At 45.1% G+C, this 18,201-nt stretch overlaps 1 protein-coding gene across 7 annotated transcripts in view; it reads left to right on the top strand.

The window, feature by feature from the left end:
- Positions 1-18,201, top strand: part of MEF2A (myocyte enhancer factor 2A) — a 271,262-nt gene that overhangs the window by 104,390 nt on the left and 148,671 nt on the right. The gene's annotated exons all lie outside the window — the stretch shown is intronic.

The raw sequence follows: 18,201 nt of genomic DNA, 5'->3' as shown, positions 1-18,201 counted from the left end.
AGGTGTCAGATTTTGTCTGCCGCAATATTGCAATCCTGATAAAAATCGCTGATCGCCGCCATTAGTAGTATAAAAATTCTATAAATCTACCTCCATAGTTTGTAGACGCTATAACTTTTGCGCAAACTAATCAATATACGCTTATTGGGATTTTTTTTTTTTTTTTTTTTTTTTTTACCAAAAATGTAGCAGAATACATATTGGCCTAAATTAATAAAGAAATTTGATTTTTTTTTTTTACATTTTTTTTTTTAATTGGGTATGTTTTATAGCAGAAAGTAAAAAATATTGTATTTTTTATTTTAATTTTTTTCTAAATTGTCGGTCTTTTTTTTGTTTATAGCGCAAAAAATAAAAACCGCAGATTTCGATAAATCCTCGCACGACTGCGCAATTGTCAGTTAAAGCAACGTAGTGCCGTATCGCAAAAAATGGCCTGGTTGTGAAGGGGGGTTGAAGCCTTCTGGGGCTGAAGTGGTTAATCTGCCCAAAAAAAAAAAAAAAAAAAAAAAAAGCATAAGGAAATGTCAAAGCACAAATCGTGGCAAAAACACACTGCAGAAACTGATCATAAGCAAACTGCATAGGTGTGAACCGAGCCCAAGTGCTAGGTTTAGACATGCGATCACTTTTCAGAGGTGTTTGACAGGTGATGAGGGGGACATATGTCATCTTTTCACTGCCTGTTTGAAAAGAGAAGTATGGGATTTTTTAAATTTTAGAATCATACTTACCTTGGTAGATAAGTCGTTAAGTACCGCAGTGTCTTATCACAAAAAATGGCCTGGCCATGAATGGGGTGTAAATCAAGTGAATAAACCGTATGTAGCATTTACTGCATTCCAGCAGTACGGGAACTTCCCTTCTGCTGCCGGTACAAAATCAAGTTGGGTTGAGTGCTGCTCAGCCAATCACAGCCATCCATTGAACACAAGGTTTCCTCTGAATGGCTGAGGTGAAGATCTTGACCTCATCCACTTGCCTCTCCACTTCTGCAGCTCTGCATAGAAATCAATTGGCTTCCAGGTTGTATTGTCAAAGCTTAAAGTGTTCCTAAACCCAGGACTCTGCATTCACTATATCTGGTCTCCCACAGTACACAGAACACGGAAATGCCATTATTTTAGTAAAAATATACTTCTAAATACCTTTTCTCATCAGCAGTATATAGCAGTCTTGTGACTTCTATCAGTGTCTGGTTAAAGCTTGTAGGAGGAGTTTTCATTCTCCTCTGACTGTCCCATGAGGCTGCAGGACCCCTGACCTTCTGTCTGGACAGTGCTGATTGGCCCTGTGCTGAGCACATGCACCCTCCCGAGAATAAAAAAATGCTCTAGCAATACACACCAAACTGAGCATGTGCAGAGTGCCCCCACGGCTCTGTTCTATCAGCAGATAGATTGGGGACCGTTAAAGAAGGGGAGGATCAGAGAAGACAGGATCAAACGGCCTTTTTACACAATGTGGAGGATTAACCCCTTAGGTTCCACAGTGAGTATAACAAGCATGCTGCACTGCATATACAGATTGATTTTTCTGTTATGGGTTTAGTAACACTTTAAAGCGCAGCTCAAATTTACCCCTCCATTGCCACATTTGGCGCTTTTTGGGAGGGAGCAGGTAACCACTCCCACTTCCTGGTAAGCTTAACGCACTGTGATCTGTGTCATGTCTGGCCCCTCCTCCTTCCCCTCGCTGCCTTCTGGGACCTGCGTTTGTGTGTGTCCCAGAAGATGGCGGGACCATTCAGAAAGTGCAATGCGACTCGCGACTGAAGGCTTCACTGCCGGTTTCCCTTACTTGCAATATCGGCACCTGAAGCCGACGAACGAATCAGCTTGGGGTGCCAACATTGTGGGATCCCTGGACAGGTAAGTGTCCTTTTTTATGTTAAAGAGGAGTTCCAGCCTGTATTAAAAAAAAGTGTCACCTCCTGACATCCGCAGCTCCATAGGAAACCCTGACAGGCGGACCTGATCGGAAAGCCTGTGTGTGAGGCTTTAGGGAAACAGCCTGTTTCCTACTGCGCATGTGTGAGTCGCGCTGCGCTTTCTGAATGGTCCCGCTGTCTTCTGGGACCTGTGCGTCTCCCAGAAGACAGCGGAGGAGGCAGAAATTCCGTAGATCGCTGCGATCGTTGTGCGGCGAGCTTACCCAGAAGTGGGTGAAGGTATTTGGTTTTGGTTCTGCTCCCCCTCCCCCCAAAAAGTGCCAAATGTGGTGGGGGAGTAGGGGGGGGGGGTATAAACAAGCTGAGCTTCCCATTTTAGGTGGAGCTCCACTTCTGCTACAGTATTTGTAGCTGATGACTTTTAATTTTTTTTTTTTTTACCCCCAGACTGGAACTTCGCTTTAATTGAACAGCCTGAACTTAAAAGCTGATTGGTTGCCATGCACAACTGCACCAGATTGTGTGCTCCAGTCTTAGTAAATCCCTCCCATTATGTAGCAGATGCTACATACAGTTTATACAGCACTGACAGCGGCCGCAGCCTCCAGGACTTCTCCCAAGCCTCGCCCATCCTCGGGAATTCCCTACCCCAATCTGTCAGACTGTCTCCAAATTTATCCACTTTTAGGCGATCCCTGAAAACTTTCCTCTTCAGAGAAGCCTATCCTGCCTCCATCTAACAACTGCACTATTTTCTCCATCAGCTCATCCCCCACAACTATTACCCTTTTGTATTACTTGACCCTCCCTCCTAGATTGTAAGCTCTAATGAGCAGGGCGCTCTGATTCCTTCTGTATTGAATTGTATTGTACTTGTACTGTCTGCCCTAATGTTGTAAAGCGCTGCGTAAACTGTCGGCGCTATATAAATCCTGTATAATAATAATAATAATAAATAAAAGGAAATAGAAAATGACGACATGGCCAGTTACGGGCCAAGCTGGCCCAAACAAATTGTATAAATCAGATTAGTCTGTCAGATTTTTTTGAAGGATTTTTTGTCTAGATTGCTTCTCCAAATTTTATGCACACAAATTAGAAGGAAGACAAACAATCCAAATCTCTTCTGTAGACACAAGGCTGAGCAATGATAGATTTGCGGTTGAAGAGTGGTGAGAATGAGCTTCACTCTTCCATCGTTAGTGGAGTTAGCGTTTGCTTTGGCTGTCAGCTGTCTAGCACTCTCCCCCCGTTGTGAAGGTCAGATGTCTGCGGAGGTAATTGGTGAATTGTGTAACAGCTGCTCTCCTTCACTAGTGTCAAGGATTATCTGCTTTGATCAGCTACAGGTGCAGAATTATTCCACTAATTCCAGAGGCATCTGATGCACAGGTGTACAACGCCTGTCACAAGGTTCTTCTCCATGTAATATCCCTGTATTCAGCATCCAGGGACCTTCATGATGTAATCAGAGCTCATTTATTAGTTTGTCTACAACTGTTGTCAATAGCGGTCATTATAGTGGTTGTGAAGCTCAGGCGTGAAATATGAACAAAGCATATCCCTATATAGTGTGTACTGTTCTCAATCCAGAACACCAAGTGTAATTTCTGTCCATTGCTTCCTTCCTCTATTAGCATGAATCACAAAAATGGTGACGGGAGAGATCTACAGCAGATTGACAGCCTTAGATCTGTTCCTGTGTGCTGTGTGAAGGGGGGGGGGGGGGGTTGTCCCCTCCCTTCCCCCTCCTTTTCCCTTTTTACTTTTCCTTCCCTTTGCCTTTTACTTTTCCTTCCCCTTTCATTTTCTTTTGCCTTTCATTTTCCTTTCCCTTTCCCCTTCCCCTTTCATTTTCCTTCCCCCTTCCCCCTCCCTTTCCCTTCCCCTCCCCCCCTCCCTTCCCTTTTCCTTCCCATTCCCCCTCCCTTCCCCCTTTTCCTTCCCTTCCCCCTCCCTTTTCCTTCCCTTCCCCCTCCCTTTTCCTTCCCTTCCCCCTCCCTTTTCCTTCCCTTCCCCCTCCCTTTTCCTTCCCTTTTCCTTCCCTTTTCCCTCCCTTTTCCCTCCCTTTTCCCTCCCTTTTCCTTCCCTTTTCCTTCCCTTTTCCTTCCCTTTTCCTTCCCTTTTCCTTCCCTTTCCCCTCCCTTCCCCCTCCCTATCCCTTCCCTTTTCCTTCCCTACCCTTTCCCTCCCCCCCCTTTTCCTTCCCCTTTCATTTTCCTTTCCCTTCCCTTCCCCCTTCCTTTCCCTTTCCCCTTCCCCTTTCATTTTCCTTTCCCTTCCCCTCCCTTCCCCCTTCCCCTCCCTTCCCCCTTCCCCTCCCTTCCCCCTTCCCTCCCTTCTAATCAGCTCGGAGCTCTCCTCACTGGTGTAACTTCAGCTCTCTGCCCCCAGCTTTTCAGAGCTGAGAGATCCTGTGTAAATTCTGAACTTTGAATGGATGTAGAGGGAAAAAAAACAGCTGTAGATAAACAGGTACAATGTATGTAGGAAGATTTGTTTTGTCTCGCTGAGGTCAGTCACTTCACTCGGTATATATGAGAGTGTACAACCACTTTAATTTTTAATTATAAAATAGGGCTTTTTGTTTCGGCAGGAATGTGGGGGAATGCAGTTCCAGCACTGAATGGATGTAACGGCAAGGGGTGCTGTGGTGTGTTGGAGGGTCTATTGTTGCTGGCTGCTGGGGATTCCATTGTTGTAGAGGGGTGTCTATTGATGCTGGGGATTCCATTGTTGTAGAGGGGTGTCTATTGATGCTGGGGATTCCATTGTTGTAGAGGGGTGTCTATTGATGCTGGGGATTCCATTGTTGTAGAGGGGTGTCTATTGATGCTGGGGATTCCATTGTTGCAGAGGGGTGTCTATTGATGCTGGGGATTCCATTGTTGCAGAGGGGTGTCTATTGATGCTGGGGATTCCATTGTTGTAGAGGGGTGTCTATTGATGCTGGGGATTCCATTGTTGCAGAGGGGTGTCTATTGATGCTGGGGATTCCATTGTTGTAGAGGGGTGTCTATTGATGCTGGGGATTCCATTGTTGCAGAGGGGTGTCTATTGATGCTGGGGATTCCATTGTTGCAGAGGGGTGTCTATTGATGCTGGGGATTCCATTGTTAAGGGAGGGGTGTCTATTGATGCTGGGGATTCCATTGTTGCAGAGGGGTGTCTATTGATGCTGGGGATTCCATTGTTGCAGAGGGGTGTCTATTGATGCTGGGGATTCCATTGTTAAGGGAGGGGTGTCTATTGATGCTGGGGATTCCATTGTTGCAGAGGGGAGTCTATTGATGCTGGGGATTCCATTGTTGCAGAGGGGTGCCTATTGATGCTGGGGATTCCATTGTTGCAGAGGGGTGTCTATTGATGCTGGGGATTCCATTGTTGTAGAGGGGTGTCTATTGATGCTGGGGATTCCATTGTTGTAGAGGGGTGTCTATTGATGCTGGGGATTCCATTGTTGCAGAGGGGTGTCTATTGATGCTGGGGATTCCATTGTTGCAGAGGGGTGCCTATTGATGCTGGGGATTCCATTGTTGTAGAGGGGTGTCTATTGATGCTGGGGATTCCATTGTTGTAGAGGGGTGTCTATTGATGCTGGGGATTCCATTGTTGCAGAGGGGTGTCTATTGATGCTGGGGATTCCATTGTTGCAGAGGGGTGTCTATTGATGCTGGGGATTCCATTGTTAAGGGAGGGGTGTCTATTGATGCTGGGGATTCCATTGTTGCAGAGGGGTGTCTATTGATGCTGGGGATTCCATTGTTAAGGGAGGGGTGTCTATTGATGCTGGGGATTCCATTGTTGCAGAGGGGTGTCTATTGATGCTGGGGATTCCATTGTTGCAGAGGGTGTCTATTGATGCTGGGGATTCCATTGTTGCAGAGGGGAGTCTATTGATGCTGGGGATTCCATTGTTGCAGGGGGGTGCCTATTGATGCTGGGGATTCCATTGTTGCAGAGGGGTGTCTATTGATGCTGGGGATTCTATTGTTAAGGGAGGGGTTGATTTTGTTGCTAGCTGCTGGAGGGTCTTTTGATGCTGGAGATCAGTTGTTACTGGAGGGGGTCTATGTTGCTGGGGTGGATCTATGGGTCAATTGTTGCTGGGGGGGGGTATTTTGTTGTGGCTCTATTTTTGCTAGCGGGGGCTCTAATGCTGTTAACAGTGGTCTGTTGTTGTGGGGGGGGGGGGGGGATATATTGTTGCTGGGAGGTATATTGCTGGGTGTAAGGAATCTATTTTACTGCTTTTATTTGTTATTAACAAATTCCATACTAATACTTTGTTTTATAGCCTCTAAAAGGGGCACTACTGGTAGGTGGGTAGAGGATTGAACCAAGGGACAGGTGGGTAGGGGGTGGAGGATTGAACCAAGGGACAATGCTCAGAGGTGGGTAGGGGGTGGAGACAAGGGGTAACTTGAAAGGGGGGGGGGGGGGTACCTGCCCCTATTCTGTGGTTGGACTAAAGCCCTGCTTATAAATGAATGGGAAAATTAAATTTATAAATGTAATTTGCCGAGGCAACCTGCTAGCCTAGTGAATTTGTAAAAGGAAGGCTTCTACCGATAATAGCCAATCCTGTTTTGCCATAGTATTAGTGCAGTTTGAATATGAAGAGAATTGGTTACTAGAAATGGCGCACCTTTTTCCTTTTTTACCTTTTTTGGTCTTGATCACACAATATCCTTTGATCTGTATAGGTCAGTGCAAAGCCACAAATAACACCGTGTATTATTCGGTGTTCCCTGTACACACTATAATGCTGGTTTGAGTTGCCACAAATCTACATTTTTATATGGCGCAACTTATCGCACTGCATGTCACCACAAGGCTTCTCAACACACTGTGATGCATAGAGTTAAATGTTTCATTTTGTGAACCTTCAGTAAAGTTGTGAAAAGTTTGTGCAATGCTCCCTACAAATTTACATAGTGAAAATTGTTAAAAGGGGGCTTCCAAGTCCCCCCCCCCCCCCTCCCAGGGACCCCCTCAACCGCTGGGCCGGGGTTGTGGGATAGAGGCCCTTTGTTCATCATCAACAAGGTCCCCATCCCACGTGCTGATGGCATGTGGCCTGGTATGGTTCAAGAGGTACGTGGGCACACGCTAGTCCTTAACCACTTTCTTCCTTTCTAGCCTGTCTGATTGCATGCTCGGCTAAAAGTCTGGCCTGGCATGAATAACAAACGTGGTCTCTGCCATGGCAGTGGACAGGTGCCAGAATACATTTTGGCCTAAATTTAGGGAGACTTTTTTTTTTTTTTTTTTAATGTGATATTTTTTATAGCAAAAAGTAGAGAGTATTTAATCTTTCAACATTTTTGGTGTTTTTTTGTTTGTATAAAAAAAAAACTAATTAAAAAACCCAGTGGTGATCAAACGCCATCAAAAGAAAGCTCTATTTGTGTGAAAGAAATGAAATAAATTAAATTTGCGTACAGTGTTGCATGACTACGCAATTGCCAGTTAAAATAGCGCAGTACCCAATAGCAAAATAATTCCCTGGTCATAAAGGCGGCTAAAACCTTCCGAAGGTCAAGTGGTTCAACAAAGAAAATGAACGCAGCCACCACCATCTAAAGGCCCGTTGCACACGATCAGAAAATCGTACAAAAAATCCCGCTTTCGAAGCGATCGTATGATAATCTTATCGGTACACAGCTTTCGTCCAAATTGATCCGCAGGGACAAACGCTTTTTTTTTTTTTTTTATCAGTACAGTTTTAGTCCGAAAATACAAGTCAAATAGTGGTGGTTGGTGTTTTTTTTTTTTGGGGGGGGGGGAGGTGGTGAACATCCATTCCCCTGCTGTTTGCCAGTCAGTCCGCCACTTTCCCCATCGGTAGCGGGGGGCAGGCAGCGTGGTGCAGCGGCTCCATGACTACTCCTATGGCAGCTTCCAGCTCCTCCCCTCCTCCTAGGTGCCCAATAGGATCGCATGTCCTTTCAGCCAGTTGGATGACCGGTGTCAAAACCGGCTTCCTGATTGACTGGGAGGAGGATCAGTGTTACAACATTCGAGCCTCAGTGCTTCAAAAAAAAAACATGCGCCCTTAATAGACGGGCCACCCCTGAATACAAATCCATTACATCATTTCCGAATTCTTATTCTGTTTTTTCGTACTTCAGTAACCTCTTCATTTTCGATATGGAGACTATCATGCAAAAAAGAAAAAACGGAGGATCGTTCGTCCAATAACTTAATCGTGTGTACCAGGCATTCTCCACAGCAACCCGCCACTCGTGGTTACATTTGTTTTTGTTTTTTTTTTATTTTTGAGTAACCAAAAACTTTAAATTGTTAAAATAAATAAATAAAATAAATGAAAACCACAGCAGCTCCAGTTAAAAGGTATTTTTTTATTTGATTTCGACCCCATTCTTGATCATTTGTTAGTTTTAGGCTGGGTTCACACTGCTGCGGTGGCAGACATCGCATGTGATTCGCAGCGCACTGCTGTTCCCATCACATGCGATGTCTGTGCTGTGCGATATCAGCCATACAGATAGTATCGCTGATATCGCACCGCATTCGGTCCAAACTCGCACAGGACCCTTTTTTTTGTTCGGACCAAAATCGGATCGCATGGGTGTTCACACCTATGCGATCCGAAAATGTCCGAATTGTCAGTTCGCATTGCGATATGCGGGCTGAACTGGGGGTGTCATTAACATTGTATGACACTCCCCAGCAGTTCGCATATAGCAGTGTGAACTGCCGTGCGAGTTGGTGCGATGCGGGAACCCGCAGTAAATTCGCTGCGTTCCCGCACCGCAGCAGTGTGAACCCAGCCTGAAAGCCGGAAAATAGGAAACTGATTACTGAGGCTGAAAGCTGCTGGAAATTGATGTTTCCACTATTACAGCAAAAAGATTGGTAAGCCGCCGTATAGCAAATTTTAGTTTTTGGGTTTAATAATAATTAAATTTTTAACCGCTTTAAACTTTATTACGCAGTGTAATTTTTTTTTTTTTTTAATTTTTTTTTTTTTACATTTCATTTTTTTGCCACCCATACTCTGCTCTGGGGGTCAAAGGAACTGAATGGGGGAAGACCTGACAGCTTTTCCTATCCTGAGGTTTTCTGGTTTCTAGAAGGTGTGTTGAGTTTGTGTCGCCCACTTAGCAGCGTTGGAATTGAATGAGTAAGCGTGTGCGGTAGGTGGAAACTGGTTGTATGTTAGGTGGGTGCTGGAAGACAATGTGGTGGGGTGTGAAAACAGAAATGAAAGAGCAGTGTCATGGATGTGGATGTGTGGGCAGAACAAGAGGTTCAACTCTAAGAATAGACTTTCTGTTGGCTTCCACTTTCCACTTTCACTGGCGGCTCCAACAGCTTGGACCTGCTGTGTAAGTGATGGAACTTTTTAGCTTGTCTGGAGGTTTTTTTTTTTTTTTTTTTAATTTTCAGCTCAATGCAATAGAAATAAACTTTAATACAAAATTAGCTGACTATTGACTGATGCTAGGTTGATGTGGGCGTAATGTCTGATCGTAGAACCGTCTTGTGCCCTAGAAGACAGACGGTCTGTCACTTACACCTTCTAGGCTGCCCTAGCTACAGGAAGGGGGGTCGGAGGCAGGTTGCTATCTTCTTATCAGTTTCCATGCACAGGAAGTACCTGATGACAGGTATTGTCTGCTCTCTATCTACACTTCTGTCAGGCTTTTAGCTTTTGTGAAAATTGTGCTCTTCTACTAGCACTGGAGACATGTGAATGGAAGGAAGAACTTCATGGGGGGGGGGGGGGGGGGGGGGAATGGGAATAATAAAGCGGAGCTCCACCCACAAGGGGAAGCTCCGTTTGCCTCCTTCTCCCCTCCGCTGCCACATTTGGCACCTTTTGGCGGGGAGCGTGAATTATCGGGAGGGAACCATTATGGAGAATAAAAAACTCCATTTGTTGCCACCATCCCAAATATATTGTATATTTAAAGAGAATAAGTACCCCCCTGGTACTATGGGACTTTAAGGGAAGACACAGTATTTTAGAAACATAGAAAAGTGTATTATTTCATATGACGGTCTGAGACAACGCCATACACAAAGTAGTACATGATATCCATTTATAATATGAGAAAAAAGAACTTCTCCTAAGGCCCGACGCATTTCGGGAAATTCAGGGTAAGTCCCTTCTTCAGGGAAATGGAGGAGATGATAGTTGGAGATACTCTGAAATAGAGAAAACAAAGTCTAGATTTTTAGAATACAACAGGGCAAACGTTGCATTAAACATGGAAGCATCACAGCCTGAAAAACACATGCATTTTGGTGGGGGAGCAGGTTCTTGGTTTTGACAGGTACTCGGTCCCACTTCGGCTCAGTTTGCCTTATCCCCCCCCCCCTCACAGCGAGCCCATTCAGAAGGCGCAGAGTGATTTGCGCATGCACAGTAGGAAATTGGCTGTAAAGCTGCAAGGCTTCACTGCTGGTTTCCCTTAGCCAAGATGGTGGTGGCAGCACCGGAAGAGCCAATTCAAGAATCGGCCCAGGTGAGGCGCTGGATGCCTAAAAACAAAAGTACCCTAATAGTAAAAATCAGCAGACACCGTATTTGTAGCTGCTGACTTTTTTTTTAAGTGCACTGGTCCAAGTCATACTGGGGGTGCCAAACACCGCTTTAAAGTGATTGTAAGGGTCATTTTTTAAATGTATTTTTTAAATAACAAACATGTCATAATTACCTCCACAGTGCAGCTTGTTTTGCACAGAGTGGCCCCCCGGACCTGCTCTTCTGGGGTCCCTCGGGAGCTCTCACAGCTCCTCCCCACATCAGATAACCCCCTAGGAGAGGCGCGCTCCCGAGTCCAGCATTCGGCGTCCATAGAGGCCTGAATGCAGGACTCGGCCCCGCCCCCTGGTGCCTGCGTCATTGGATTTGATTGACAGCAGCTGGAGCCAATGGCTGCGCTGCTATCACTCTATCCAATCAAGAGCCAGGAGCCCGTGGAGAGAGAGACAGCGCATCCCTGCCGACTGCAAGAAGGGGTTCAGGTAAGTGAAATGGGGGGCCGGTGACTGCCAGGTGTTTTTTCACCTTAATGCATAGGATACATTAAGGTGAAAAAAGTGAACTTTTAGACCCCTTTCACACTGGGGCGCTTTGCAGGCGCTACAGTGCTAAAAATAGCACCTGCAAAGCGCCCTGAAAGAGCCGCCGTTGTCTCTCCAATGTGAAAGCCCCGAGGGCTTACACACTGGAGCGGTGCGCTGGCAGAACGCTAAAAAAAGTCCTCCTAGCAGCATCTTTTGGAGTGGTGAAGGAGCGATGTATGCATCGCTCCTGCCCATTTAAATCAGTGGGGCAGCGCGGCTATACCACCGGTAAAGCGATGCAGCAGCGCTTTGCTGTGGCTTTAACCATTTCTCGGCCGCCAGCAGGGGGGTAAAAGCGCCCCACTAGCGGCTGAATACCCCCGCAAATGCGACAGTACTTTTGTGAGATGTTTTGTATATCATAGTTACGCGATGTATTCAGAAGGGTGACAGCTTTTCCCAGACATTAGTGCCATATTGTAAAATAGTGTGTTCTTCATGAGGTTAACTGAGTGTGTTCCTATATTCTGCTTTATTTTTTATCATGTGCCTCCTAATCCTGACCGTTGGAGAAGTCTTTTTCTGCCGCGGTCACTTTAATGTGTCACAGTCTGCTGATGATGTCATATTAAGCGAAGTGTTACATTTTACCCTTTATCATGTACCCGCTAAAGTAATTTAGTACTTGGAAGATTTTCTCCATTTCAATGGGATTTTGTCAGCAACAAAACTGTGGGGCTGTTAATTGGCTTGTTATTGTATGTGTGAAAACTGGCATGGCTGTGAGTAGAAAGCTTGACAATTTCTCAGCAATGCTTTGGAATCTAACAAGGAGCCGGGTTCTTGTGAAGCAAATCAAGTATGAGCTTTAGAAAAGGAGAGGTTTTTTGCCTGTTTATGGTTGTTTGTCGTCTTATTCTAAACCACGTAATGAGCTGACTAAGCAGGGTTTAGCCTCGTGCTGTCCTAACCTTCTGTTTGTTTTATTTATTTATTTTTGTGTAGTGCTGCTATTATTCTGCAGCTCTTTGCTTTAAGGTAGACTAACGTGGCATTGGACAATGCTATGATGTAACCGTTGAGAGGGTACAGAAGGAGAAGCATTCCTGCAGCATTTGGAGGGCTTCCTTAATGGTTGGTATGACATACTGGATCTTGTTTCATGGAATCTGTAGACTGCCCACCCTTGGCCCTGAATCTTGTAGGTTATAGTTGGGTGTTTAAGCAACAATGGTAGCAACACAAATACAAAGTAGTCTTGTTTCCAAGAATCCACAGGCTCGCCCACCCTTAGCTCTGAATCTTGTAGGTTATAGTTGGGTATTTAAGCAACAATGGTAGCAACACACAGTCCAAAGTGGTATGGTTTCCTAGAATCTGCAGACTGGTAGACTGCCCACCCTTGGCCCTGAATCTTGTAGGTTCTAGTTGAGTGTTTAAGCAACAATGGTAGAAACACACAATACAAAGTGGTCTTGTTTCCAAGAATCCACAGGCTTGTCCACCCCTAGCTCTGAATCTTGTAGGTTATAGTTGGGTATTTAAGCAACAATGGTAGCAACACAGTCCAAAGTGGTCTTGTTTCCTAGAATCTGCAGACTTGTAGACACTGCCCACCCTTAGCTAGGAATCTTGCAGGCTAAAGTTGGATGTTTAGGCAACAATGGTAGCAACACACAGTCCAAAGTAGTCTGGTTTCCTAGAATCTGCAGGATCATAGACTGCCCACCCTTGGTTCCTAATCTTGTAGGTTATAGTTGAGTGTTTAAGCAAAAATGGTAGAAATACACAATACAAAGTGGTCTTGTTTCCAAGTATCCACAGGCTCACCCACCCTTAGCTCTGAATCTTGTAGGTTATAGTTGGGTATTTAAGTAACCAATGGTAGCAACACACAGTCCAAAGTGGTCTGGTTTCCTAGAATCTGCAGGCTTGTAGACTGCTCACTCTTGGCTCTGAATCTTCTGGGTCTATAGTTGGATGTTTAAGCAACAATGATAGCAACGTACAATACAGTGGTTTTGTTTCCTAGAATCTGCGGGTTCGTAGACTGTAGGTTATTGGATGTTAAGGCAAGATTGTTGCAACACACAGTCCGAAGTGGTTCCTGCATATTGAAATTACGTCTACAGAGCTCTTTCCATTACTTGCTAGTTGCATTCCTGCAGCACTTGGGGAGCTACTTTACTGGTTTGTAGGTCATGCTGGAACTTTTTTCTTAGAATTTGCACGCTCATAGACTTTGACTACCCTTGATTCTGAGTCTCTTGCAGGTTATATTTGGGTGTTTAAGCAACAGTAGTAGAAACGTGCAGTCCAGCATTTTGAAATTTCATTCACAGAGCTGTTTTCATATTGCTGGCCAGAAGCATTCCTACAGCACTTGGGGAGCCACCCTGAAGGTTGGCATGTCATGCTGGATCTTATTTCCTAGAATCTGTGGGGTCTCGTAGATTGTGCTCACCCTTGATTCTGAGTCTCCTGTGAGTTATAGTTTGGGTGTTTTTAAGCAACAGTGGTAGCAACAAACAGTCCAACGTGGTTCCTGCATTATGACATTTTTTTTCTGCAGAACTCTTTCTATTACTGGCTAGAAGCATTCCTGTAGCACTTGGGCAGCTACCTTAATGGTTGGCAGGGTATGCTGGATCTTTTTTCCTAGAATCTATAAGCTTGTAGACTACTACTCCTCTTTGCCAAGCCTACCAATCTTTGCCGGTTCTTAGACAGAGCCATGATAAGCTTATGTGGCAGAGCCTCCCACCGATTACAAGCCAAGGATATGTTGAGTACAGCTCTGATCATAGCATACACTTGGGTCCAAAAGTGGATCGCCTTTGGGCAAGTGGCCCATACGACAATGTTCAAGGTGCCCACACCATGTGCCACTAAAGACTGGTTCAATATATAATGTGAAGTTGTCTTTGAGAAACCTAGCTGAAAAAAGTGCTTTCCATAGGCAATAGTAATGCTCTTGCTGATCTTCTGGCATGAGATGACACGGTGAGGTCACCAGGCCCTGGAAATGGGAAAACGTTCTCGTCTGATGTGCTCAAACAGTTAAGACAAGTGCTATGTAGAATAAATTCTCCCCAGACACTGGCCACATGTCTCCTGCAGCTTTACATCTGCTTACAGTCTGCTAAACATCAGACACTTTGCATGATAAATAATTCTTAGCAGCAACATGCAAATGAGCTGATGAAGGATGTCACTTTTTTTGCTTCCTGCTTCTACTTTGGGGCTACCTCAAAGCATCGTCCTACTATGAAGAGAGGCAAAGTCACAGAGCTAGTCACAGAGCTAGCTTCAGGTACCTCCAGCTGTGATCAGGCCCAGATTTCTCAATAGTCAGCGGCACTACTCGCAGTAAAATCCAGATTGATGACTGTTACCCAGATGCATGCTTATGAAAGAGAATGTAGGTCACAGCTTTGTTTCCTCTGGTCAACAAGTGCCATACAGTTTTATCCAAGATTCATCTCGCATGCATGCTATGAATAAGTAATAATGTCTCCATTGTTTTTGTTGCCGAAAGATTTTTTATTTATTTTTTTTTTCGTTATAATTTTCAGTATGACTTTAGTTAAAAGTAGATGGAATAGCACAGCGGGTCCTGTGGCAGCTTTTAATTTGTTCTTTGTAGGGATACATGCAAGTGTTTATTGCTGCCTATTGTTTTTATGCCTGCATTGTTTCTTTTCAATATGCCAGTAATTGCTTTTAACTTGTTCCTACTGTTTTTTTTTTTTTTTAACCCGCTGTCTCGCTCATTTTATTCTGGAATTTCATGTGCTGTAGCTATATTGATGTACAGGGAGGACACAAAGTAGAATTCAGGATCAAGACCCAGGAGAAGTTGAGGTCTTTGCACCTGCATTAGCATCAGCAAACCCAACTTTGGGCACAAAAAAAAAAACCTTGGCAGAGGGGACCCCCACACTGCACCAGTTAACTGTAGGGGGTTGCAGAAGAGGCTATATAACTTACCTTCTCCTCGCTCCAGCAGGCTCTCTCAAGCTGTCTGACCTGTCCACCACAACCTCTTCTGTAAGCTGCCCCCAGCCACGGTCTCACTCCTTCCTCGACCACGTACAGAGTAAATAACCATGCGCTGTACGTGATCCCGAGGCTCTACCCAAAGCCCAGACCTTCGGAAAGAGGATATCAGTACTGGAGCAGGGAGTCCTGTTAGTAATGCAACCTCTGCTGCAACCCCCTGGACCACATGTTTCAAACACAAGACCCGTGGGCAGAATCGGGCCTGCCAGGCCATTTCATGTGGCCTTCGCACCTTACCTGCAGCTACGGCGCTCCCCTCGTCTCTGACCCCACCTTGTGTCAGAAGTCGGCAGCAGAGAGGAGGACAAAACTCCTCCTACAGATCCTGCGCCTCTTTGTGCAGCCGCAGTGATCATTTATTATGGTAAAGAGTAGAAACAGATGCAACTGGCCCTTTGAGGGTAACCATAATTCTGATGCGGCCCGCAATGAAATTGAGTTTGACACCCCTGCCCTAGACTTAACAAGCGTTTACTCCTTGGAGTGTTGGGGGCTTGCTTTGTAGACATTTGCTGTCTATATAAAAAAAAAAAAAAAAAAAAAAAAAAAAAAAAAAAGCAAATTGAAGCTTTCTTTCCAAGGAAACCATAAAGTCCAGGCTAATTCATCAAAGATTGTGCAGAGGAACTCCTAATTCCATGTGTTGCGTTATTTGATCTTGAATGGGATGATGGCTTTTGGTAGCAACACACCCCTATCTGATGGGTCAGCAGTACCTCATAACTTGGTTTGGATGTTTTTCTACTTAATGTTTTTTAGCTGTTGGTTCTGTAGACTTGGGGCCATTGTATTTTTGCACTCGCGTCTGACAGCAATCTTGTTCAGGACCTGGTTTTAGTTTATGGAAGAGGATCTTCCTGCTGGCTTAGATATGAGGTCAGATTGCAAGGCCTGTGCTGGAGTATATGCATCGTCTTGTTTAGAAGTGTACAACTGTTAGAACCATGTTTTTTACTAATATATATATATATATATATATATATATATATATATATATATATATATATATATATATATATATATATATATATAGCTCATAGATGGGCAACCTATAAGGCACACATGCCAGGGAGGACACAGTCATTTTTTTTTTTTTTTGTGGAACCTTTGCTGAGCCCCTGCTACTTACAAACATTACTGCCAAACACTTTAATTGACTGCTTACTAGGCTTTCTAGATATTACAAAGCCTGGTTTGCCTCTCTGCACCCATGGCTCACCCAGCTCCATGATGTTGCAGATTGACATGCCTGATGTCACTGACATTTAGGTGTTGGCCCTCCTCCCAGTACCAGCTAATATGACATCTGAAGGAACTGGGACTCCCAAGTCCAAGGTCTAAAAGTGCCTTCATTGGGGTTGTTCTCAGGTGGAAATGTGTGGGAATTGGGGCTTATCTGAGCTCTGAATGTGTGGGAATTGGGGCTTATCTGGGCGCTGAAGGTGCCAGATTTGGGGCTAATCTGAACTCTGAAGTTGCTGGATTTGTTTGGGGCTGACCCAAGGGCTGAAGGTGCAGGAAGTGGGGCTAATCTGAGGGCTGAAGGTGCAGGAAGTGGAGCTGATCTGAGGGCTGAAGGTGCAGGAAGTGGGGCTGACCCGAGGGCTGACGGTGCAGGAAGTGGGGCTGACGGTGCAGGAAGTGGGGCTGACCCGAAGGCGGAAGGTGCAGGAAGTGGGGCTGACCCGAGGGCGGAAGGTGCAGGAAGTGGGGCTGACCCGAGGGCGGAAGGTGCAGGAAGTGGGGCTGACCCGAGGGCGGAAGGTGCAGGAAGTGGGGCTGACCCGAGGGCGGAAGGTGCAGGAAGTGGGGCTGACCCGAGGGCGGAAGGTGCAGGAAGTGGGGCTGACCCGAGGGCGGAAGGTGCAGGAAGTGGGGCTGACCCGAGGGCGGAAGGTGTAAAAAATTGGGGCTGATCGGAGCTCAGAAGGTGCTGAATTTGTTTGGGCTGACCCGAGGGCTGAAGGTGCAGGAATTGGGGCTGATCTGAAATGTACTGTGAGGTATTGATCAGTGGCATGCTGGTTGTCTAATGCTTGTACACTTGGTACTTAGGCCTGGTTCACACCTATGCATTTTTTAGTGCGTTTTCAGTTTTGCAGAAACACACTACAGTCCATTTAACATGGTTCCCCTTGGGTCACGTTCACATCTATGCTTTTTATGGAAAGGGCCAGGGACTTTTTACTGGTTTTTGGTTTCATAGACTTCATTGGATCAAAAACATGTATTAAAAATCGCAAAATGCACCTGGAATATGCAAACTGCAACCTGCATAGATGTGAACCAGGACTTAACCTCCCTGGCGGTTTTCCCGAGTGTGGCTCGGGGTTAAAATTCAGTACCATTAGCGGTAACCCCGAGCCACACTCGGGATCGCATCGCAGGATCCTGGGGCAGCGTTACTTACATTGTCCCCGGGATCCTGCGATGTCCCCCGCAGTGTCCGAGGGCTCCGTCCTCCTCCGAAGCCTCTCCGTGCCAGGCTCCGTTCCCTGCGAGCGGCGCGACGCACGGGGGCGGAGCCTGGCGGCAAATTCAAAAAAATGTCAAAATCATAACACATACAGTACTGTAATCTTACAGATTACAGTACTGTATGAAATGATTTCACATCCCTTTTGTCCCCAGTGCTTTGGCCCATGCCCTGCATGCAGTTTTACATGATATACACTGTTCTTTCTGCCTGGAAACTGGAGATTGTCCATAGCAACCAAAAAGTGTCCCTTTACGTCAAAAGTGGCTTTAGACCAGCTAGAAAACAGCGATAGTAAATTAGAACACTTGCAGAATTGAGCGATAGTGAATTGTGGGGAAATTTATTTTATTACTATTTTTTTTTATTTTTTTTTATTATTTATTTTTATTTATTATATTATAATTTATGTTTTTGTGTTTCAAACTTTATCATACCCAGGATATCTACTAGACTCTGGTTTGGACAGAATTAAGTGTGCTATTGTTAAGATTTACAGACCTACAATATAAAACGCCAAATTTCCATGCAAAATAATTGTACCGCTTTCAGCACCTAAAATCCGAAATAATCATACCGCCAGGGAGGTTAAGGTGGAAAAGGTTGCAGACACCTGCAGAGGAGGTTGCAGAGGAGTCAAGCACCTCATTATATTTTTTCTAGTCAATTACAGATTGTGAATATCATAATTCTTTTGGTTTTTTGAAAGTGCATTTGTTGGAAATTATTG

Source organism: Aquarana catesbeiana, linkage group LG03, assembly GCF_042186555.1.
Source record: "Aquarana catesbeiana isolate 2022-GZ linkage group LG03, ASM4218655v1, whole genome shotgun sequence".
NCBI classification, from domain to species: Eukaryota; Metazoa; Chordata; class Amphibia; order Anura; family Ranidae; genus Aquarana; species Aquarana catesbeiana.
This window is presented reverse-complemented; position numbering and strand designations above follow the sequence as displayed.